Raw genomic sequence first — 22,649 nt, 5'->3', positions numbered from 1 at the left:
AGATATGGGCAAATGGTAGGAGAGTTCATCATCCCCTGAGGTAAAATCTTCCATTGAAATCTTTTAACAGGAGCCATGTGATTTACAGAGGGAACTGAAAAAGCAAAACGTTTTCTATCTTTAGGATGCAAATGTATAGTAAAAAAGCATCTTGTAAATCAATAATAATTACAGGCCATCCTTTTCGCACCATGGAAGGGGAGGGCAATCCAGGTTGTAAGGGCCCCATAGAAATCATAGTATTATTAACATTTCTTAAATCTATCAACATTTGCCATTTTCCTGATTTCTTTTTTATTACAAAAATGGGAGAATTCCATGGGGAAAATGAAGGCTCTATATGATTTTTATGTAATTGCTCATTTACTAATTGTGTGAGAGCTGCAAACTTTTCTTTAGTCAGGGGCCATTGAGGTGTCCATACTGGGGCATCAGATTCCCAATCGAGAGGCAGCGGTGTTAACTCAATGGCCCCCATCAAAAAGACTCATTTAGAGAGACTGTGGCTTTTGTTTGTTCAAGAAAATCCCTTCCCCACAAATTAATAGGGATACTGGTAATCTATGGTTTGACGTAAACTACAATTTGATCAGGACCATAAGTTTGTAAATAGGATGCACTGATGAAAGTTCATGTAGCATCAGCCTCTCCTACCCCTAACAGTCTGAAAGGAGCCACAGTCTTACCCCATTCAAGGGACCATTCTTCAGTTCTAATAATGGAAATGTCGGCTCCTGTATCCAACATACCTGTGAAATTTTTTTCCCGTATCTTTAGTGTAAGCATAGGCTTTTGATGTTCCTTTAATAAGGTAGATAGTACGGCGGTAAGGTTGATGCTACCAAAACCTCCCTGCCTAATTTTATCAGATGCCCTCATTGGTTTGACATATGGCAAAAGTAATAATTGTGCAAAGCGTTCCCCTTTTTGTAGATATACATTTCTTAATTCTACGACATTCACCATGACATGTATCTCTCCTTCATAATCTTCATCCACAACTCCAGTCAATACTACTAAACCTTTCATTGTACAGCTGCTACGTCCCCAAATTAGTCCAACTGTTCCAGGTGGGATCGGACCATAATATCCAGTGGGGATTTTATGAGGATTGTATAATTCTATTAATTCCATATCATAAGGACTAGGTATATCAATGCAAGCACTCTTAGATGTAGCTGCTTGCAGTGTCATAATGTTGGGTCCTCCTTTTGTAGTGGGGCTAGAGAATAGCCCCTTTATCAGTTTCCCTGTTGTTTTTGTTGTTCCTCTGGTGTGAATGCATTTCCATCCTTATCAAATTTGGAACGACACTCATTCAACCAATGGAATCCCCTTTTACATTTTGGGCAAACTCCCAGGGCCCTTTCTTTATTAGAAGTAAGATTATTTTTGGCTGTTTGCACTGGCATTTGGCATTGTTTTTTCATACGGCCGGCTTTCTCGCAGTTAAAGCATTTAGCACTGGCAGCCTTTTGCACATTGCAAGTTTCTAGTGCCACTAATTTTGCTCTATGGGACATAGATCCGATATCTCTACAAGCTTTCAAATATTCCATAAGAGAACCGGTTTCTCTAATTGGTCTAAACACGGATCGACATTCCTCATTAGCATTTTCAAAGGCAAGTTGTTTGAAAATAATATTTTGTAAGGTTTCATCTCTGATAGATTTTTCGATGGCATCCTTTAATTTTCCTATAAATTGGGCATATTCCTCCTCATGTCCCTGGGTATTCTTGACAAATGAACCATCAGAATTAACATTATCAACCTTTGCCCATGCTCTGCAAGAAATTTCTCTAATGAAATGCAACATCTGAGGGGTAATATTATCTAATTGCGCAGTCATATCAGCCATGGCTCCCGTTCCAGTGAGTATATCATAGGTTAAATTGGCAGGGTTACCATGAGATTGCTGGTCATCATCATTTGTCGGGCCTCATCTTTAACCCACATTTGCCACTGAAGTAATTGTTGAGGATTTAGAACCATCTTTGCTACTTGAAAAAATCATATGACATCCAATGATCAGCCTATCCTCTGAGGAATTCTACACAGTAAGGAGAAGTAGGTCCATACAGAGTGCATGCTTTCTTAAAGCTGGACAACATACCAAAATCTAGACCAGCCCAAGCATTCTGGCCTTGGGCAGGCTGATCAAACTGTATGGGAAAGTGAAAGCGCAAGCAGGCATCTCCCGAGAAGGAGTGAAATGGTTAGTATGAGCAAAGTTAGCAAATGCTGTTACAGACGGAGCAGAAGGAAAAACCTCAGGTTTGGGCTGTCTGTTGAAAAATGACCTTTGCTCTAAGTGGCTTCAGTTTTGACACATCCTGTATACACATGTCTCCAAGCTGTTTTTCCCGGGATTGTGTCTGATTAAGCATAACATTCTTATATTTCAAAGCACCTTGCATATCTTGTTCCTTAAGCTCATATTCATGTAAAGACTGAACAGTTTCTACTTCCAAATTAACATTATGCCCTTCAATTTGTTCTATGACAGCCTGTATGAGTGACCATGTAACCCACCATTGAGGGGGAATACGGACTCCTTGCTGATATGCTCGCAAAACATTATTCTTAACCCTTTTCCATATGTCTAGATCAAGCATCCCCTTCTCTGGTAACCACGGATTATGTTCCAGTAAAATATGATAGCAGTCATTCAACTGATCTCTTGAAACATTAACACCAGTTTGTTTCAGAAAGTGATGCATTATAGAAATGAAAGGAATCTTGCTGCTATGTTCTCCCATCCTGCTTACCTCTTTCTGCAGGGCTCGCCGCTTTGTTCAGTCTTCCTTCAAGTCCCTGTTCAGGCGCCACTTGTTGGAGATGTGTCTCCGGAACTTGGAAAGGGCAAACGGGAAAGAACAACACTTGGACAGTCTCTGCAAGGACTGACAAGTTTATTTCTGCAGTCAAGCCTTTTTATAGGAGCAAGGAACAAAGAGCTTAGCACATACAGCAAGCAGAACACGTACAAGGCTAGGATATAATCAGTAAAAGATACTTCAAGGAACAGCGCATTCTTAATGACCCAGGTATTTATCCATGACCCATTTTCTCAAGCAACGTCTTTAATGTTTAATTGTTAAATCTAGGCGCCTAGCATAGGCAAAGGCAGGAAATGTTCTTCAGCTATCAGTACACAAATGCCTGGGTACTTCTGGCCCTTCGTCATTTTCCCACTGACTTTCTCCTTCAAGGCTATTTAGCACTGTGCCTCCCAACATATACTATCACATATATATGGAATTTAGAAAGATGGTAATGATAACCCTGTATGCGAAATAGCAAAAGAGACACAGATGTATAGAACAGTCTTTTGGACTCTGTGGGAAAGGGTGAGGGTGGGATGAGTTGGGAGAATGGCACTGAAACATGTATAATATCATATATGAAATGAATCGTCAGTCCAGGTTTGATGCATGATACTGGATGCTCGGGGCTGGTGCATTAGGATGACCCAGAGGGATGGTATGGGGAGGGAGGTAGGAGGGGGACTCAGGATGGAGAACACGTGTACACCCGTGGCAGATTCATGTTGCTGTATGGCAAAACCAATACAATATTGTAAAGTTAAAAAAAAAAAAAAAAGTAAAGCCATGTGTAGATCAACAGTATGTGCAAGGAATAGTATGGTCATGCCTACTGAGTTTTGAATTCTCATTCTATTTCTCACTGTTCACTCCAACTCTATGTATATATTAAAAGTCCATTCAGGTAAACAGAGGTTCAAAACTTAGAACACCCCATTCTACACAGTAGTTTTAAGTTATTGAATAATATATTCATTGATTTAAACTATAATTTCAGTGGAAGCTTCCTTTTTGTTTTTGTTTTACTTTTTCTATTTAATTGCTCTTCACTTGGAAGGCATTCCTATAATGTTCATTTTCACTGCCTCCAATGTCTTTGTCAAGTAGTAATTGATATATTTGCTTTTGAAAGAATACTTTTTTAATGAACAAAATGACTGTCATATTTTTTTCTGATGTCCAACTTTTATGTTAGGTTTTAAAAATTAAAGTATAGTCACAATTTTGAATCAATTTAATCCCATTTTCCTGTGCCAGTCCCTAGAGTATATCAAGGAAAAAGTAATTATGTACCTTATGAATACATTTAAATTATACTTGAAAAAACACATTGCCATCAGTGTATCTGATTCTTTCTCTCTTAATAACAGAGCCAATTTCCCAGCATCTTAATCATTTTCACTGCTTCTTCCTGGATAGTCTCCAAATTAACTGCATCCTTGAACTTGTAGAACTTGTGGAGGAGCATAATCCACAGAGATAATTAAAGCAAGAATTAAGTACAGCTAAGTTCTCTTTTGACAGTGATGGTGAAAGTTCATATTTCATAAAAATGATGTAAAATGCAGTAATTTTTCACTATCCCATACTTGCCCTCCACCTGTAGAGTTATTACCTATTTAAAATAACTTGATAGTTTGGAATAGCAGAAGGTCAGGTTCATGAAACGAAAATGGTGAGGAAAGAGAAATGATTAAGGAAGGATGCATTGGGTGACATATTTGTCTCTAATAATCAAAAGACCCCCATGAAACATAGGGAATCAGCACCATTCATGTGTTGATGCATTCATCCTTGCTTCAAAATCTTTTACGTGAGATTACTCAGACATTTACTATACATTCAGTGATGAGATCTTATTGTTTCTCAAAGCACTCCTTCCCTTTTAAATTAAATAGAGGTATCAGAAAATTGTTCCTTAATGTATGCTCTAATCTTTCTTCTTGCAAACTATACCCAAAAAGGAGCAGAGTTAGTATTTGAACCTAGGGCTTTACTCTAGAACCTACTATTCTTACCACCAAGGATTGCTGTATTATATGAAAATACCACTGCTCCTTAGATATTGTCTTTACATTCCACAGCAGACATGCCAGAAATTAAAAAGTTCGCAGAATCCTTTGGAGAGATTTTTTCATTCTTGAGCTTTATGTAAATATTGGGGAATTCCAATTCTGGTCTCATTTTGAAAGCATGTGGAATCAAGTGTACACAAGAGCCAGAGAACTAATGGAGAAGGCATAGGCTAGTAATCTGGGACAACTTATAGGCATACTGAACATACTTAATTAAAATGGGGAGCTTTTTAAAAAAATAATCCTGAGATTAATTAATTGGATGTTTAATGAAGCTCAGCTGGTGGAGAATCTGCCTGTAATGCAGGAGACTGGGGTTCAGTCCCTGGGTTGGGAAGATCCTCTGGAGAAGGGAAAGTCTACCCAATCCAATATTCTTTGGTTTCCCTTGTGGCTCAGCTGGTAAAGAATCTGCCTGCAATGCAGGAGACATGGGTTTGATCCCTGGCATGGGAAGATCCTTTAGAGAGGGAAAAGGCTACCCACTCCAGTATTCTGGCCTAGAGAATTCCATGGATTGTATAGTCCATGGGGTCCCAAAGAGTAGGACATGACTAGGCAACTTTCACTGTCACTTTAATGAACTCAAATCAAAAATTCTGAGACTATAAATTGTTTATTAATTTTGTTCCTTCTTGTCAAAATCATTTGGTAAGGCAGGAGGCAAAAAATGGGTGTACAGTTCAAAGCATAATATTTAATTTCCTTAAATTTATTACTATATTACATGCTATAGGAAAAAAAAAGCTATTACCAAAAAAACTGATTATTACACTAAATGCTATAGAAACAAAGCATTTTATTAATATAGATATTTTGTACACTATCAATATTTTTATTGATCAATGAAAATCCATCAAAAATATGTACTTTGCCTCTATCCCAATTTACAATCTAATTGTTTAATTAAACTGCATCTTACTATATGCAATAATGAACAGGATAAGTACATGGTATGAAGTATTTTGAATAAAAACTTGAAATGCAGGACTTTAAAAATAGAAAAGCTTTTAAATTTAAATTGTTATTTAAATGTTAACTTCAGATATTATTCAAATACATGCATTTAATTATTTTAGAATTATTATCAGTTAATTGATTTATTTCTGAATGAAGTAATGTAAATAATTTTGCACAGATATAACTCAGTTTTCTACTTTATAAATGTTTCAACTGGGTTTGTGGTGAAGTGTCTCAAGAGAAGGGAAGAAGGAAACAATCTATATTATTTTAGGAAAGGAAAAACATGGTTTAAAAAACCAAGTCGGTACAAAAGTAGTATTGATCTTTTCTACTTTTATTGTATTGTGGCTCTCATGCTTGGAGACTAGTGTACAGATCACTGTGAAAATATATTAGGGATATTTTCACCATCTATCTATCTACCTATATATATGCAAAAGATATCTATCTATATACATCTATATCTATATATACCATATCTATGGCACAGCACAACACATATAACATTTTAATTATCATTAGAATTATTTATTTAAGAAATTAATTGGACTATATTTCTTCCTGTAGCTGTTGTGGAGAAATATCTTTTCTTGGAGGTATCTTTTTCAAAAGCTTTATCATTTTTGCCTATATGTATTTTTATTGTATTTGTTGAGTAAATAAACATTACTGTATGTTACCATTATAATGAAAAGTGAAGTCACTTAGTTGTCTCCATTTTCTTGTCCAACTCTCTGGGGCTCCATGGACTGTAGCTTGCCAGGCTCCTCCATCCATGGGATTTTCCAGCCAAGAGTACTAGAATGGGTTGCCATTTCTTTCTCCAGGGGATTTTCCAGATCCAGGGATCAAACCCAGGTCTCCCTCATTGTAGGCAGACTCTTTACCATCTGACCCACCAGGGAAGTCATTATAATGAAAACAAATAATAATTTTAAGTCAATCCTTAGAATATGCATGCTCAGTCACTTCATTCATGTCCAACTTTTTGCAACCCCATGAACTGTAGCCCACCAGGCTTCTCTGTCCATGGAATTTTCCCAGCAAGAATAACGGAGTGGTTCCCATGGCTTCCTCCAGAGGATCTTCCTGACCCAGGGATCTAACCCTCATCTCCTGCTTCTCCTGCATTGCCAGGAGGATTCTCTACCACTACTGCAGATTCTTTAACACTAGCACCACTTAACTTCCTAATAATGCCTGGGGAAAAAAAGGAAAAATGACCCTTTATGGAGTGCTTGACTTGCCTCTCCCAGTTTATGTAGGACAAAAAAGTTATCCTGCTATTGCTTGAACTTGATATGTTTACAGTTACATGAATGAATTACTGGAAGTGCCTGGAAGCCAGGGAACAACTCTGGAAGCAAATTTTGTTGTTCCTTTCATAGCCCAGAGCTCTGTGGCAGTCAATGACACAAGCACAGACATTAGACCAACAAGCAAGGCAGGTCCTGTTTTGAGGCAGAGAAACATAAGCTGCCACAAATGCCTCACAACTTTATTATTGCAATTGATCACATTTATGAAGACCTCATAAAGTTGCAAACAGTTATACTACAAAAAGGCAGTTATAACAATGCAAAGTGGTCTATCATCACTTCTTGATGACAACTTTATTATTGTTGTGGACCAATATTGTTCAGGGGAACCCAGTAGCCATAAGTTATTTTGAAGTGAAGCAGCACAGCAGGCTGGAGTATTACAGTTTAAAATTTATTTTTTATGAGACATAAAAATTATATCAAACTGTTACAAAATGCCTGAGAACTACAGGATCTATTAAGATACCACAACAGAGACATCTCTTTTATGTTCACTAGGAATGGCAATAAGCATTACTACCTGGGTGGAGAGACAGGCTCTCACAACTTATCCTTGGATTGCCTACAAGGTAACACTGCAGGTGACTGGCAAAGATGAAGTTTATTAAAGTGCCATCTCATGGAGCTCAAGAAAACATGAGACTTAAGAGTCTCTAACCACAGAAGGCATTTGGCATTCACCAGTGTCTAATTATGAGTCAGGAAAAAAGGATTTACTGTCACCTGTGGAGTACTTCTGTGTTAGTCTTGAGCATTTTTAGGTTTTTTTTTTTCTTTTAAGAGGATAAGAAGCAAAAGAAACAACAATATAATTAATATCCTTAGTAACGTTCTTACAAAAAGTCTGATATATCAGTCTTCATATTAACTGATGAGTCAGAATGTCACACCTGAGTTTCAAATATGCTGTGGTTCCTTCAAATCTAGGTCCAGGACTCACTTTAGGAATTATCAAATTCCTGAGATTGTCCTGAAAGTATTCTGAGTCACTTATGAAATCTAGTATCATCTCCTAACCTTGAAGCTATTTGTATTTTTTGTTACTAATTCAAAAGTATTTGTTAAATACTTACTATGCATCCACCACTCTTCTGGGCAAAATAGGAATTAAATTAGAATTTATTCCAGGAAAAATGTTCAAAGGTTGATTTGAAGTATATGCTTCTTATAAAATGCTTTTTTATCTGTTTGCATCTTCTGAACAGATATATTCAAGGTGTGGAGAAAGTGATGGAGCTACTTTTGTACAACTAATATAAACACAGTTTATATAACCTTGAACATTTATAACGAAATGTTTGTCTGTAAAGATGAGTAGTTTATTCAAAGTGCTCAGTACTACACAATTTCTTAGGGACATCCTTCCTCCAACTGATTTGGAATTTCTTCCACTATTTATTGTTATTCACTAACAGTTTCCCACATCTGCGTCTTGACTGATACTCTCATTTGTTTTAATTCCTATTGTGCTTTGTTCCCACTACATTTGGTAGTCTGTCATTCTGATTCTTAGTCTGGCTTGGCTTCCAGAAGTGCATCTTGTATACTCATCCAGCTGCCTCTGAGACTTGTAGTGAGGGCTCAGGTCCCCAGACTTGTAATTGAGAGAGAGATACGTCTTGAAGTTGTGTGGTTGCTAGTTTCAGTTTTAAATACAAAGCTAAAAATATAAATACACCCTTGTATTATAATATTCAAGCCAAATAGACATACACAGGTTACTGTCAAAGTCTCCATTCAAACATCTCAAATTCTACATCTTTTCCTATAGTTTTCTCATTGGCTTCTGTTCTTTATACCATTTTACAATTCATTTGCTTTTTATTTTGATTTAGTGAATATTATCTATCTGGAGATTTTTATTTGCCTATATGATATGCAAAGAGTTGTGATGGATAGCTTTTATTTTCCTCTCTACATTCACTTCATATACAGTTTTCCATTCTTTTCTATATTTCAAGAAGCTGATCTTATGGTCCAGATCAAAATGTTCATTTATTCTCTGTTTTCTGCATGAGCTTGGGCAAAGAGATCCATTAGCAAAAGTTCAGAGTAGAGGAGAGGTTCAGTTCAGTTCAGTCGCTCAGTCGAGTCCAACTCTTTGCAAACCCATGAATCACAGCATGCCAGGTCTCCCTGTCCATTACCAACTCCCGGAGTTTACCCAAACTTGTGTCCATCGAGTCGGTGATGCCATCAGCCATCTCATCCTCTATTGTCCCCTTCTCATCCTGCCCTCAATCCCTCCCAGCATCAGAGTCTTTTCCAATGAGTCAACTCTTTGCATGAGGTGGCCAAAGAATTGGAGTTTCAGCTTTAGCATCAGTCCTTCCAGTGAACACCCAGGACTGATCTCCTTTAGGATGAACTGGTTGGATCTCCTTGCAGTCCAAGGGACTCTCAAGAGTCTTCTTCAACACCACAATTCAAAAGCATCAATTCTTCAGTGCTCAGCTTTCTTCACAGTCCAACTCTCACATCCATTCATGACCACTGGAAAAACCATAGCCTTGACTAGACAGACCTCTGTTGGCAAAGTAATGTCTCTGCTTTTGAATATGCTATCTAGGTTGGTCAAAACTTTTCTTCCAAGGAGTAAGCGTCTTTTAATTTCATGGCTGCAGTCACCATCTGCAGGGATTTTGGAGCCACCAAAAATAAAGTCTGACACTGTTTCCACTGTTTCCCCATCTATTTCCCAAGCAGTGATGGGACCAGATGCCATGATCTTAGTTTTCTGAATGTTGAGCTTTAAGCCAGCTTTTAAGGAGAGGTAATTATTCATCTGCCTACCTCTCTTCAAGGTCACCAAGAGGTGACTGTGTACCTTTACCAATAATCCCCTCTCCTACAGCAGATTACTCAGGGTTCTGCCTCTTTTTGTCCCACAAGGTCAATGAGCGAGGGGCAAGGGCTTTCTCTTCTGTTAGGTGACAGGATACTTCCTTACTCTGGGTTGTTTACCTTTAATCTGCTCATATGTTTGAAATTAAAAACATGTTTTTAATTAGTCCCTCCTCAACTATCCCATAACTAGAACCATAAATGATAAATCTGTTAACGTTTCCTCATTAGGATTTGATATTCTCCCAGTCACGTTGAATGAATTGCTCTTCACACATTTCTTAATCTTAATCTTTAAATCAATGAAAATAAAAATATTAACTTCAGATTCTGAAATTAAATGAGATAAAGCATGTAAACTCCTTATACTGATGAGGATATGTAAATATTCATAACGTGATTGTTTTTAGGGAGAAATTTCCTCTTGCTGCCTATTTCCTTAGCATGGTCCTTAACACTGAGTTGTTGTTTTGTTTTTATCAGCATTTGGTGATCTACTCTCCTTAAACTCTAAATTTAAATTAACTTGCCATTTCACAATAAGGTATTCATCTAATAATATTGGATTAAAATTCTCAATGTTACTAGTATAATTCCCTTCATGGATCACAACCATATCATGGCAAAAGGGCTTGTATAACTCAATGAAGCTATGAGCCATGTCATGAAGGGACATCCAAGATGGACAGGTCATTGTAAAGAGTTCTCACAAAACATAGTCCACTAAAGGGGGGATGGCAAACCACAGCAATATTCTTCCTGTGAGAACCCCATGAACAGTATGAAAAGGCAAAAAGATACAACACCATAAGAAGCTGATGGTAGATTGGAAGCTGTCCTAATATGCTACTGAGGAAGAGCAGATAGCAATTACTAATAGCTCCAGAAAAAATGAAACAGCTAGGCCAAAGCAGAAATGACACTCATTGTGGATGTGTCTGATGATGAAAGTCAAGTCCAACACTGTAAAGAATAATCTTGCATAGGAACCTGGAATGTTAAGTCCATGAGTCAGGTAAATTGGCTGTGGTTAATAAAGACATGGCAAGAGTGAATATTGAGATCTTAGGAATCAACGAAATAAAGTGGGCAGGAACAGGAGAATTTAGTTCAGATGACCATTATGTCTACTACTGTGAGCAAGAATCCCCTAGAAGAAATAGAGTAGCTCTCACAGTCAACAAAAGAGCCAGTACCTGGGTACAAAAGTACAGTACTTGGGTACAACCTCAAAAATGACAGAAAGATCTCAATCATTTCCAAGGCAAACCACTCAACATCAGAGTAATACAAGTCTCTGCTCCAAACACTGACACCAAAGATGCTGAAGTTGACCAGTTACATGAAGACCTACAACAATTTCTAGAACTAACAGCCAAAATAGCTGTCCTTTTCATCATGGAGCATTGTAATGCACAAGTAGGAAGTCAAGAGAACCTGGAGTAATAGGCAAATTTGACAATGGAGTAGAAAATGAAGTAGAGTAAAGGCTAACAGAGTTTTGACAAGAGAATACACTGGCATAGCAAGTACCCTTTTCTAATAGCATGAGATGACTTGGTACATCAGATCAGATCAGAGATCAGATCAGTCACTCAGTCGTGTCCAACTCTTTGCGACCCCATGAATCACAGCATGCCAGGCCTCCCTGTCCATCACCAACTCCCGGAGTTCACTCAGACTCATGTCCATCAAGTCAGTGATGCCATCCAGCCATCTCATCCTCTGTCACCCTCTTCTCCTCCTGTTCCCAATCCCTCCCAGCATCAGAGTCTTTTCCAATGAGTCAACTCTTCGCATGAGGTGGCCAAAGTACTGGAGTTTCAGCTTTAGCATCTTTCCTTCCAAAGAAATCCCAGGGCTGATCTCCTTCAGAATGGACTGGTTGGATCTCCTTGCAGTCCAAGGGACTCTCAAGAGTCTTCTCCAACACCACAGTTCAAAAGCATCAATTCTTCAGTGCTCAGCCTTCTTCACAGTCCGACTCTCACATCCATACATGACTACAGGAAAAACCATAGCCTTGACTAGACGAACCTTTGTTGGCAAAGTAATGTCTCTGCTTTTCAATATGCTATCTAGGTTGGTCATAACTTTCCTTCCAAGGAGTAAGCATCTTTTAATTTCATGGCTGCAATCACCATCTGCAGTGATTTTGGAGCCCAAAAAAATAAAGTCTGACACTGTTTTCACTGTTTGCCCATCTATTTCCCATGAAGTGGTGGGACCGGATGTCATGATCTTCGTTTTCTGAATGTTGAGCCTTAAGCCAACTTTTTCACTCTCCACTTTCACTTTCATCAAGAGGCTTTTGAGTTCCTCTTCACTTTCTGCCATCAGGGTGGTGTCATCTGCATATCTGAGGTTATTGATATTTCTCTTGGCAATCTTGATTCCAGCTTGTGCTTCTTCCAGCCCAGCGTTTCTCATGATGTAATCTGCATGTAAGTTAAATAAACAGGGTGACAATATACAGCCTTGACGAACTCCTTTTCCTATTTGGAACCAGTCTGTTGTTCCATGTCCAGTTCTAACTGTTGCTTCCTGACCTGCATACAAGTTTCTCAAGAGGCAGATCAGGTGTTCTGGTATTCCCATCTCTTTCAGAATTTTCCACAGTTGATTGTGATCCACACAGTCAAAGGCTTTGGCACCGTCAATAAAGCAGAAATAGAAGTTTTTCTGGAACTCTCTTGCTTTTTCCATGATCCAGCAGATATTAGCAATTTGATCTCTGGTTCCTCTGCCTTTTCTAAAACCAGCTTGAACATCAGGAAGTTCACGGTTCACATATTGCTGAAGCCTGGCTTAGAGAATTTTGAGCATTACTTTACTAGCATGTGAGATGAGTGCAATTGTGCAGTAGTTTGAGCAATCTTTGGCATTGCCTTTCTTTGGGATTGGAATGAAAACTGACCTTTTCCCGTCCTGTGGCCACTGCTGAGTTTTCCAAATGTGCTGGCATATTGAGTGCAGCACTTTCATAGCATCATCTTTTAGGATTTGGAATAGCTCAACTGGAATTCCATCACCTCCACTAGCTTTGTTCATAGTGATGCTTTCTAAGGCCCACTTGACTTCACATTCCATGATGTCTGGCTCTAGGTCAGTGAGTATCACCAAATGGTCAATACCAAAATTAGATTGATTATATTCTTTGCAGCAGAAGATGGAGAAACTCTATACATTCAGGAAAAACAATATCAAAAACAAGCTCAGATCATCAGTGCTTTAAAAATTCAGTTTTAAATTGAGGAAAGGGAAAACCACTAGGTCATTCAGGTATGACCTAAATCAAATCCCTTATGATTACACTTTGGAAGTGACAAACAGATTGAAGGGATTAGATCAAGTAGATAGAGTGCCTGAAGAACTACAGACAGAGGTTTGCAACATTGTCAGGAGACAGTGACCAAAACCATCACAAACAAAAAGAAATGCACAAAGGCAAAGTGGTTGGCTGAGGAGACTTTACACATAGCTGAGGGAAGAAGAAAAGTAAAAAGCAAGGGAGAAAGGGTAGCATATACCCAACTGAATGCAAAGTTGCAGAGACTAACAAGTCGAGATAAGGCCTTCTTAAAGAAGCAATGCAAAGTTATGTAGCGAAACAATAGAATGAGAAGACTAGAGATCACTTCAAGAAATTTGGAGAGATTAACGGGACATTTTCTGCAAGAATGGGCACAATAAAGGACAGAAATGGTAAGAACATAACAGATCACAAGAGATTAAGAAGAGGTGGAAAGAATACACAGAAGTATTTTTAAAAAGGTCTTAATGACCTGGATAACCACAAAGGTGTAATCACTCCCTAAAGCCAGACAACCTGGAGTGTGAAGTCAAATGGGCCTTAGGAAGCATTACTATGATCAAAGCTAATGGAGATGATGGAATTCCAGCTCAGCTATTTAAAATCCTAAAGATGATGATTTTAAAATCCTAAAAGATAATGATTTTTTTAAATTTTTATTTTATTTTTAAACTTTACAATATTGTATTAGTTTTGCCAGATATCGAAGTGAATCTGCCACAGGTATACCTGTGTTCCCCATCCTGAACCCTCCTCCCTCCTCCCTCCCCATACCCTCCCTCTGAGTCGTCCCAGTGTACCAGCTCCAAGCATCCAGTATTGTGCATTGAACCTGGACTGGTGACTTGTTTCATACATGATATTATACATGTTTCAATGCCATTCTCCCAAATCTCCCCACCCTCTCCCTCTCCCACAGAGTCCATAAGACTGATCTATACATCAGTGTCTCTTTTAAAGTGCTGCACTCAATATGTCAGTACATTTGGAAAACTCAGGAACAGCCATAGAACTGGAAAGGTCAGTTTTCATTTCAATCTCAAAAAAGGTCAATGGAAAGAATGCTCATATTACCATACATCTGTTCTCAATTCACAAGCTAGTAAAGCTATGCTCAAAATCCTTCAAGCTAGACTTAAGCTGTACATGAATCAAGAACTTCTAGATGTACAAGTTGGGTTTAGAAAAGGCAGAGGAATCAGAAATCAAGTTGCCAATACTCATTGGATAATAGAAAGAACAAGGATATTCCATGAAAAACATCTACTTCTGCTTCATTGACTATGCTACAGCCTTTGACTGTGTAGATCACAACTGTGAAAAATTCTTAAAGAGTTGGGAATACCACACCACCATACCTATCTCTTGAGAAACCTTTATGTGAGTCAAGAAGCAATAGCTAGAGCCAGACATGGAACAACTGACTGGTTCCAAGTTGGGGAAAGAGTATGACAAGGCTATATACTGACACCCTGCTTATTTAAATTCTATGCAGTATACATCATGTGAAATGCCCCAGTGGATGCATCACAAGCTGTGGTCAAGATTTCCAGGAGAAATATCAACAACCTAAGATATACAGATGATAGCCCTCTAATGGCAGAAAGTGAAGAGAAACTGAAGAGCCTCTTGATGAGGGTGAAAGAGGGGAGTGAGAAAGTTAGCTTGAAATTCAACATTAAAAACTAAGATCATGGCATTTGGTCCCATCACTTCATGGCAAATAGCAGGGGGGAAAAATGGAAGGAGTGACAGATCTTCTTAACTTGGGCTACAAAATCACTGTGTATGGTGACTGAAGCCAAGAAATTAAAAGAGGCTTTTTCCTTGGAAGGAAAGCAATGACAAACCTAGACATCATATTAAAAAGCAGCAATATCACTTTGCCAAAAAAAGGTTCATATAGTCAAAGCTACTGTTTTCCCAGTAGCAATGTATGGATGTGAGAATTGGACCTTAAAAAATACTGAATGCCAAAGAATCAATACTTTCATTGTGGTGCTGGAGAAGACTCTTAAGAGTCCATTGGGATACAAGAAGATTAAACCAGTCAATCATAAAGGAAATCAACCCTGAATATTCATTGGAAGGACTGATGCTGAACTGGAGATCCAATACTTGGGCCACCTGATGCATAGAGCTGATTCATTGGAAAAGACCCTGATGCTGGGAAAGATTAAAGGCAAAAGGAGAAGGGCACAGCAGAGGATGAGATGGTTAGATAGCATCACTGTTTCAATGGACGTCAATTTGAGCAAACTCTAGGTGATAGTGAAGGACAGGGAAGCCTGGCATGCTGACATCAATGGGATCACAAAGAGGTGGACACGACTAGGGACTGACCAACAAGAGCAACAACTGGCATAAGAATTGCATGTTATTTGGAATTCTAGTAAATGGAAGATATCATATATATATATATATGTGTGTGTGTGTGTGTGTGTGTATGTATGTATACTCCATATATGTGTGCATATATAGTTACCATTGCATTACAGTTTATTTTTTTTGTAAAAACATAGGAATGCATTATAAAATTAAACTTTAGACATTTAAAAGTTTATTAATACTATGCTTAAGGTCCTTTTTTCCTTGCCTTTAAAAATTTATCAATTAGAAAGCTATTGAATTTGCATATGTATTTTTAATTTCCCGCTTTTCATAGTTTAATGCTACATATAATTTTTGAGTGAGTTCCTTAGGGCTTCTGTTTCTCTTTCATTGAAACCAAATATTTCTGCATTCTTAATAGTATAACAAACTCTTTCCTAATATTTTCTTTTGGATTCTGTGGTATTTTTTTGTGGTAAATACAACAGATCCTCAAAATAATGATACTTCCCCTAATTGTTATAGTTTTTATTTTTCCATAGTCATATAAAATTATGTGGATAATTCATTTGATCAGATCAATGACTGGAAGTTGCAATTGTGGATTCTAACCTTGCATCTGGTTCAGTCCTAGTTGACCCTATCAGGTATTCATCTGATACAGCTTCCTTGAGGTGCCTTCTCATTTGTCTTTCTTTAGTTGACTCTCTTGTCTAAACAAACAAGGCACATGGAAACTTTCTTTCTCAGAATGTTCTATGAACAAGGATGTTTTCTCACTTTTAGTTCTGTTTGCAACACCAAATCATAAAAACATATAAAGTTCTTTCCTTATGGAGCTTAATCCCTAATGTGATGAATAAGCAGCCCCTGTCTCATAGAATTTAAGCACTGTGTCCATAACTGCACAGGTAGTTAGTCATAAAGTTGGGAATGAAATGCAATATAATGCACAGGAAAGAGTATTGATTTTGAGAGTATGAAATTTCTGTTTACACTTTTGCTTTACCATTTTTGAAACACTGGTCAGATTGATACCAACCAGAGTTCTTGGCCTTCCCCAGTCAATAGCAATTTTCCAGGAGCCAGGCAAGAAATTCAGGCAAGGCTTTACTGGGACTCTTGCAGCTGCAGGAGAGCGAAAACAAACAACACATTCCCTTACTCACTCCATGAGCAGGGCAAGGAGGTTCCTTATAGGGAATGAGGGTAAAGGTGTGTCCAGGATTCAGGTCCAGAGGTGGCATAGTGGTTTGCTCACACCTTAGGTTGTGTTGAGTGCAGGGGTCATACTTAGTATCCTGTTTTTGCTCCCTACTCTTCCAAAGTGACAGTTGGGTTTTTCAGTCTTTGTGTATCTTAGTCCATAATTTGCCCAATCTGTGCATGCATGCAGTTATTTTTAGTCCTTTACATTTTCTTTGTAATTTGTTGCTATAGAAGACCTTTGTTCAGGTGGAAGCATTGTAGCATTGCAGCAACGCGTTCCAAGTCCCAGCCTGCATCAAAACGATCCAGTAGTCCTCTTTGTAGCTCAGTTTTTGAAATTGAAAATAAGAAAAATAAAAACACATTTATCATAAAAGCCTGTGGTGTGAATTAGCAAAACAATGCACATATGATAGAAACCTGAATAAACGTCAACATACTGATTCTCAGCACATGCTTTTCTGCCTCATCATACTGCTTTTTCTTTTTTTATATATAAACCTTAAGTACTACCAGTGTTAAGAGAATGCCACTTAGTATTAATACTAATTCAATCATTACCCATATTCATATCTAACTTATGGAATAATTAATCAGACATGGCCATTGATTGTTTGGTAAACATAACTTTTTATTTTAATAAATAAAGAAAAAATCTGTTTCAGTGAAATTCCAGGTAAGTTCCAGATTATTGGAAAAATTTTGTTTCCCCCACTTTCTCAATGAAAGAAAATATTCTGTTTATAACTTCATTTGAATAAATCTTATAATTTGAAATAGTCAACCTCAAAAACTATATTTGAAAAAATGCATATTTTTATTATGAATTTTACCAAACAAGAGGTGATTATTCATGAAAGTAATGTAAACTGTTAGTGCTTGGAAAGAATGTAGCAAAGACACACAAATGTTCTATTTTCATTTGAATTTGATGATGAAGTGAGCATTTTCAACTTTACCCTTTTAAAACTGCCTCAGGGAAATATGCTAATTGATAAATATTAATTAAAATGTTGGAGAAGACTCTTGAGAGTCCCTTGGACTGCAAGGAGATCCAACCAGTCCATTCTGAAGGAGATCAGCCCTGGGCTCTCTTTGGAAGGAATTATGCTAAAGCTGAAACTCCAGTACTTTGGCCACCTCATGCGAAGAGCTGACTCATTGGAAAAGACTCTGATGCTGGGAGGGATTGGGGGCAAGAGGAGAGGGGGACGACAGAGGATGAGATGGCTGAATGGCATCACTGACTCGATGGAAGTTAGTCTCAGTGAACTCCGGGAGTTGGTGATGGACAGGGAGGCCTGGCGTGCTGCGATTCATGGGGTCACAAAGAGTTGGATACGACTGAGCGACTGAACTGAACTGAATTAAAATGGAAGTTAAAAGTTCGTAAACAGAATTATATCCCAAGTCTTATTGTGGGTATAAATAGATGGACATTTAACTTTACAATGTTTTTGAGGGGTTGCCATTTTAATTAGTGTGATGTATTTGGGGTTGCCACTTTCCCTAGAGTCAGTAATTTCTTATTTTCATTTATACATACTGATCACCTCTAAAAACAGGAACATATGTGGCTCTGTTTTTCATTCTTTGTCTTTTTTTATAGGGATGAAGGTAAGCAATTATTATGAAAAAAAGGTCTAAATAATACAGCAAATTTATAGCTCTATTAAAGATGAGACATGAAATACAGAGTGAGGTCTCCTTTTAAAATAACTCCCTTCTTTTGCCCACTTTTAACAACTAGGTGAGAGGGTAACATGTAAGAAAGCCAGAGGCCCCCAGATGTCAAGAGAAAATAAACTGCAAGTGGCAAGCATTTTTTTTTTCCTCCTTCTCTCTACAAAATTACAAGAGGCTTCTTTTAATTCTGTGTTGGTGGCACCTGGTTCTGCCTTGAGCTAACTGATGCGTTTTTCTTATGGAAATGTTTTTCTTAAGCTATGTTAATGAAACTACCTATTTGCTTTGGAATCTGCATTTCTTAAAAATGGTTCAGCCTAAGACTAACTACTTTTTCTTTTCTCAAACCTTGGGCTGATAATGGCTCAACAAACCAGTGTCCATGTCAATTGTTCTATGACCAGGGATGACACACCTCATGCCATCCTATCTCAAAAATGCATATAGTGGGAGAGGAGCCTGGTGAAACTCCCTCAGCCTTGCGGTGTCTCTCTTATCTGATTAATAGCTTGCAAACAGACATAAAGCATCTTACTAAAATCTAACAAGGGGGCATTCTTTCTGCTCCCTTCTGATGGCTATGTCAGAAGCTTTCTCTATCTCTCTTACACTTTAATAAAATTCTGTTACATCAAAAGCTCTAGTGGTCAAATCTGGTTTCTGGCTCTGGAATGAAATCCTCTCCTCTGGAGGTCACGAATCCTGGTGTAGCACACAGCTCGCAGCAACAACCTTTCATACAGAAAGCATTTCTGCCTTATTTATTTAGTTTATGAGGTCAGAAATCACTCTCAGATTTTGATTAAACAATATATAATTTAAATGTATGGCTCCCCTGGTTGCTCAGCAGTAAAATATTTACCTTGGCCCAAAAGCCTGGATAGAGAGTCAGGATACAAGATACTGGTTGATTACATTTCTTTGGAGTTCAACATCACTCAACTCTATGAAACCTAAGCATCAGTTCAAAGTCTTCTGCTTGTTCAAGTTGGCAGTAGAAAGGTACGGTACTTGAATTTTTTCAAGATTTTCATCTCTCAGACTTCTTGATATTTTAAAGCAGACAGTGATTTTCACGGAAAAAATAAGTAAATAAAAGTAAAATCTTGGACATGAGTAAGGAGATTCCCTGGTGGTTCAGATGGTAATGAATCCACCTGCAATACAGGAGATCCAGGTTCGATCCCTGGGTTGGGAGAAGCGAATATACTTGCCTGGAGAATTATATGGACAGAGGAGCCAAAAACACCTAGAATGGACTTCCAAGAATCACTTCCTGATTAATATCTACAGAGTGACTTTGTAAGACCTCCAGTAGAGAGGCATAGGAGAACTACCAGAACTACTGACGTTGAGAACATACTATCAAAGCCATTGCTGCTACTGCTGCTCTCACTGACATCACCAAAGCTGCTAAAATTGCCATTCTTCTCCCACAAAACGACTGATTGGAATGCTGCTGCAGAAACCCCAGTGCCTTCAAAACTTTGCTTTTGGAGGGTAGTGGCAAAACAGCCACAAGATGGCCTCTGCGGCACTTCTGACTCCTGTGAGTGCATCGATTTCGTAGAACCAAATTCCCAGTCAAAGCTGCAGCTCTAAGGGTGTCTGGGAAATATTTAATTTAGCTTTCAAGACTACTCTAAAAGGAGATCGAAATGGAATCTGGGTATTAATTCTTCTTGTTAAGCATGTCTTTTATGTTCAACACCATGTCAGTTTCAAAGGTTCCTCAAAAACTTCAAAGCACTCCTAGGGAAGTCAAACATGACACCAATACCACTCGTCAAAAGTCTGTATTTTTTTAAAATTTTCTGTTCTCAAGTTTGTCTTTTGAGGAAGATCCCTCTGCCTCAGACACTGGATGTTATGCCTTTTGCATAATGTTGGAATGTATACAGAGAAGTTAATCTTTGTATCACTTCCTTGAAATGATTTCCCCCATGTTATGTTTCACAAATAGTTTTCTATTTTTTCAAGTAAGCATGCCCTCTTAGAAGATTTTTCTTTTTTTTTTTTTAATTTTATTTTATTTTTAAACTTTACATAATTGTATTAGTTTTGCCAAATATCAAAATGAAGATTTTTCATATATTTACCTCAAGTTTTTATTTTCAAGTACTTATCACATGAAAGAATATACAACTACCACTGTAGGTACAGCTGAATATTTCATATTGTGCAAACTTAAAGATTCCTATCTTAAGGAAAATCGATATATGTTTCATCTGTAGCTTCTTTGATTTTTCCATTTTGTGTGTTGGGTTAATATCTCTGTGAATGTGAGATAATTCAAGAAAAGACAGAAATTTTTGAGGACTTGATTTTTCAGGGCAAATTGGAGCAATTATGTTCAACTCTACAAGACTTTGAAGTAGAAGGTGTTGCTTTGCTTAGTAATGACAGTTGCAGTAGCAAGTGCTGAGTCCACCACAACTTGCCCTGGAAATTGCAGGCTCTTCTCTGGGAACTTCTCTGCACAAATCATTGACTTTCTGCCATTTCACAAAGTCATCTGCTATTCTTGTGTAGATTGCACTCCTGATCTATTTTCCAAAATAGAGATCTACCACAAAAAGTATCCAACACAGAACAATTATAATCAAGAAAATGAGGAACCTTCAGGAGTATGGATTTTTCTCAAGGATGCTGGCAAATGGAAGAGAACAGAAAAATTGCTTATATTATATATATATATGAATGTTATAAGAATAATTTGTATATTGGCACATCTTCCTATTATTAATTCCAAGAGCAAAGAGATTATTCTGGGAGTCAGGACAACCTGGGAAATTAATGTAAACCTTAGCTCTGCCACTACATCTCAGTTCCTGGCACCTCTACCTTTCCAGATGTACATGCCAGAAACCATAGTTATCCTTGAATTCTTTCTGTCTTTACAGCCCACATTCAATCCACTAAGAGGCTATGCCTTCAAAATAGATCCAATATCTGATCATGCTTAAACTTCAACCCTGGTCTTCGTCCTTACAATTTCTTGCTGATTGTAATGTTAAGAGTTTGCTAACTAATCACTGTGCTTCCATTCTTGCTTCTCCCACCAAACATACTAACCAGGTGATTCTTGCGAAACTTAAGTAGGGTCATTTCACTTTTGCTCAGTGTTTACTTTATGGTCCTGCTAGGGTTGTTATCAAAAAAAAAGTACCATAAAGTGGGTGGTTTAAATATTATGTATTTATATTCTCACAGTTCTGGAGGCTCCAAAGTTAAGACCGAAGTGTTAGCATGGTTGGTTCCTTTTGCAGGCTCTGAGATAAAATCTGCCCCATCCTTCTAGATTCTACTGGTTTGCTAGCAATATGTGATATTTGTCTGCTTGAGAAGCATTGCCCCAATTTCTGTCTTCATCTTCATATGACAATCTCCCTGTATGTGCTTCCATTCCCAAATTTCCCCTTTTAAAAAGGACACCAGTCATATTGGATTAGTACTCATCCTAATGATCTCATCTGTAATAATCTTATTTCCAAATATATTCCTAGGTATTGGGGTTAGGATTTCGACATATGAACTTTAGAGTATACAGTTTTTTATTCCATAGCATATATCAAGGCTTGTCATCTCACACAAAGTAAGAGCCAACATCCTTACAGTGGCTTTAGCGTGGCAAGTTAGAACCTGAATCTCCATTACCTCTCTACACTTATTCTTGAGTTACTCACTTTGCTCACATCACCCTCTCATCTTAAACCATTGCACTGGCTGTTCCCTTCGCTTCCTGCAATCTTCACTTAAATGACACATGTCCTTGCTTTTTTCAATTTTTGCTTAAATGTAACTTTGGCAGTGTATTTACCCTGACCACCTGAAATAAAGTTGAAGCTGCCCTTTGTCTCCATGAACTTCTAATACCCTTTATCTTATTCTAGTTTGTCAGCTATTACTAAATTCTAACAAACTCTCTAAATTATAACTTACTTTAAAAAATATTGTTTACTGTTTTCTCTTCCACAAAATGTAAAATTGTATTCATTAATCTACACTAAATATCAATTACAACACCTGACACATAGAACGATATCAATATACATGAATTGAATGTTGTATTCATGGTCT

The 22,649-nt window shown here is 37.7% G+C and overlaps 1 pseudogene; it reads right to left on the bottom strand.

Annotated features, from left to right (window-relative positions):
• Positions 1-477: 477 nt before the first annotated feature.
• LOC147363076 (uncharacterized) lies at positions 478-20,128 on the bottom strand (annotated as a pseudogene).
• Positions 20,129-22,649: the final 2,521 nt, after the last annotated feature.

Source organism: Bos grunniens, chromosome 11 (assembly GCF_055505025.1).
Source record: "Bos grunniens cultivar Pamir isolate PY7600 chromosome 11, Bosgru_T2T1.0, whole genome shotgun sequence".
NCBI lineage: Eukaryota > Metazoa > Chordata > Mammalia > Artiodactyla > Bovidae > Bos > Bos grunniens.
Note: the sequence above shows the minus strand (reverse complement) of the source record. Positions and strands in the feature narration are given on the sequence as shown.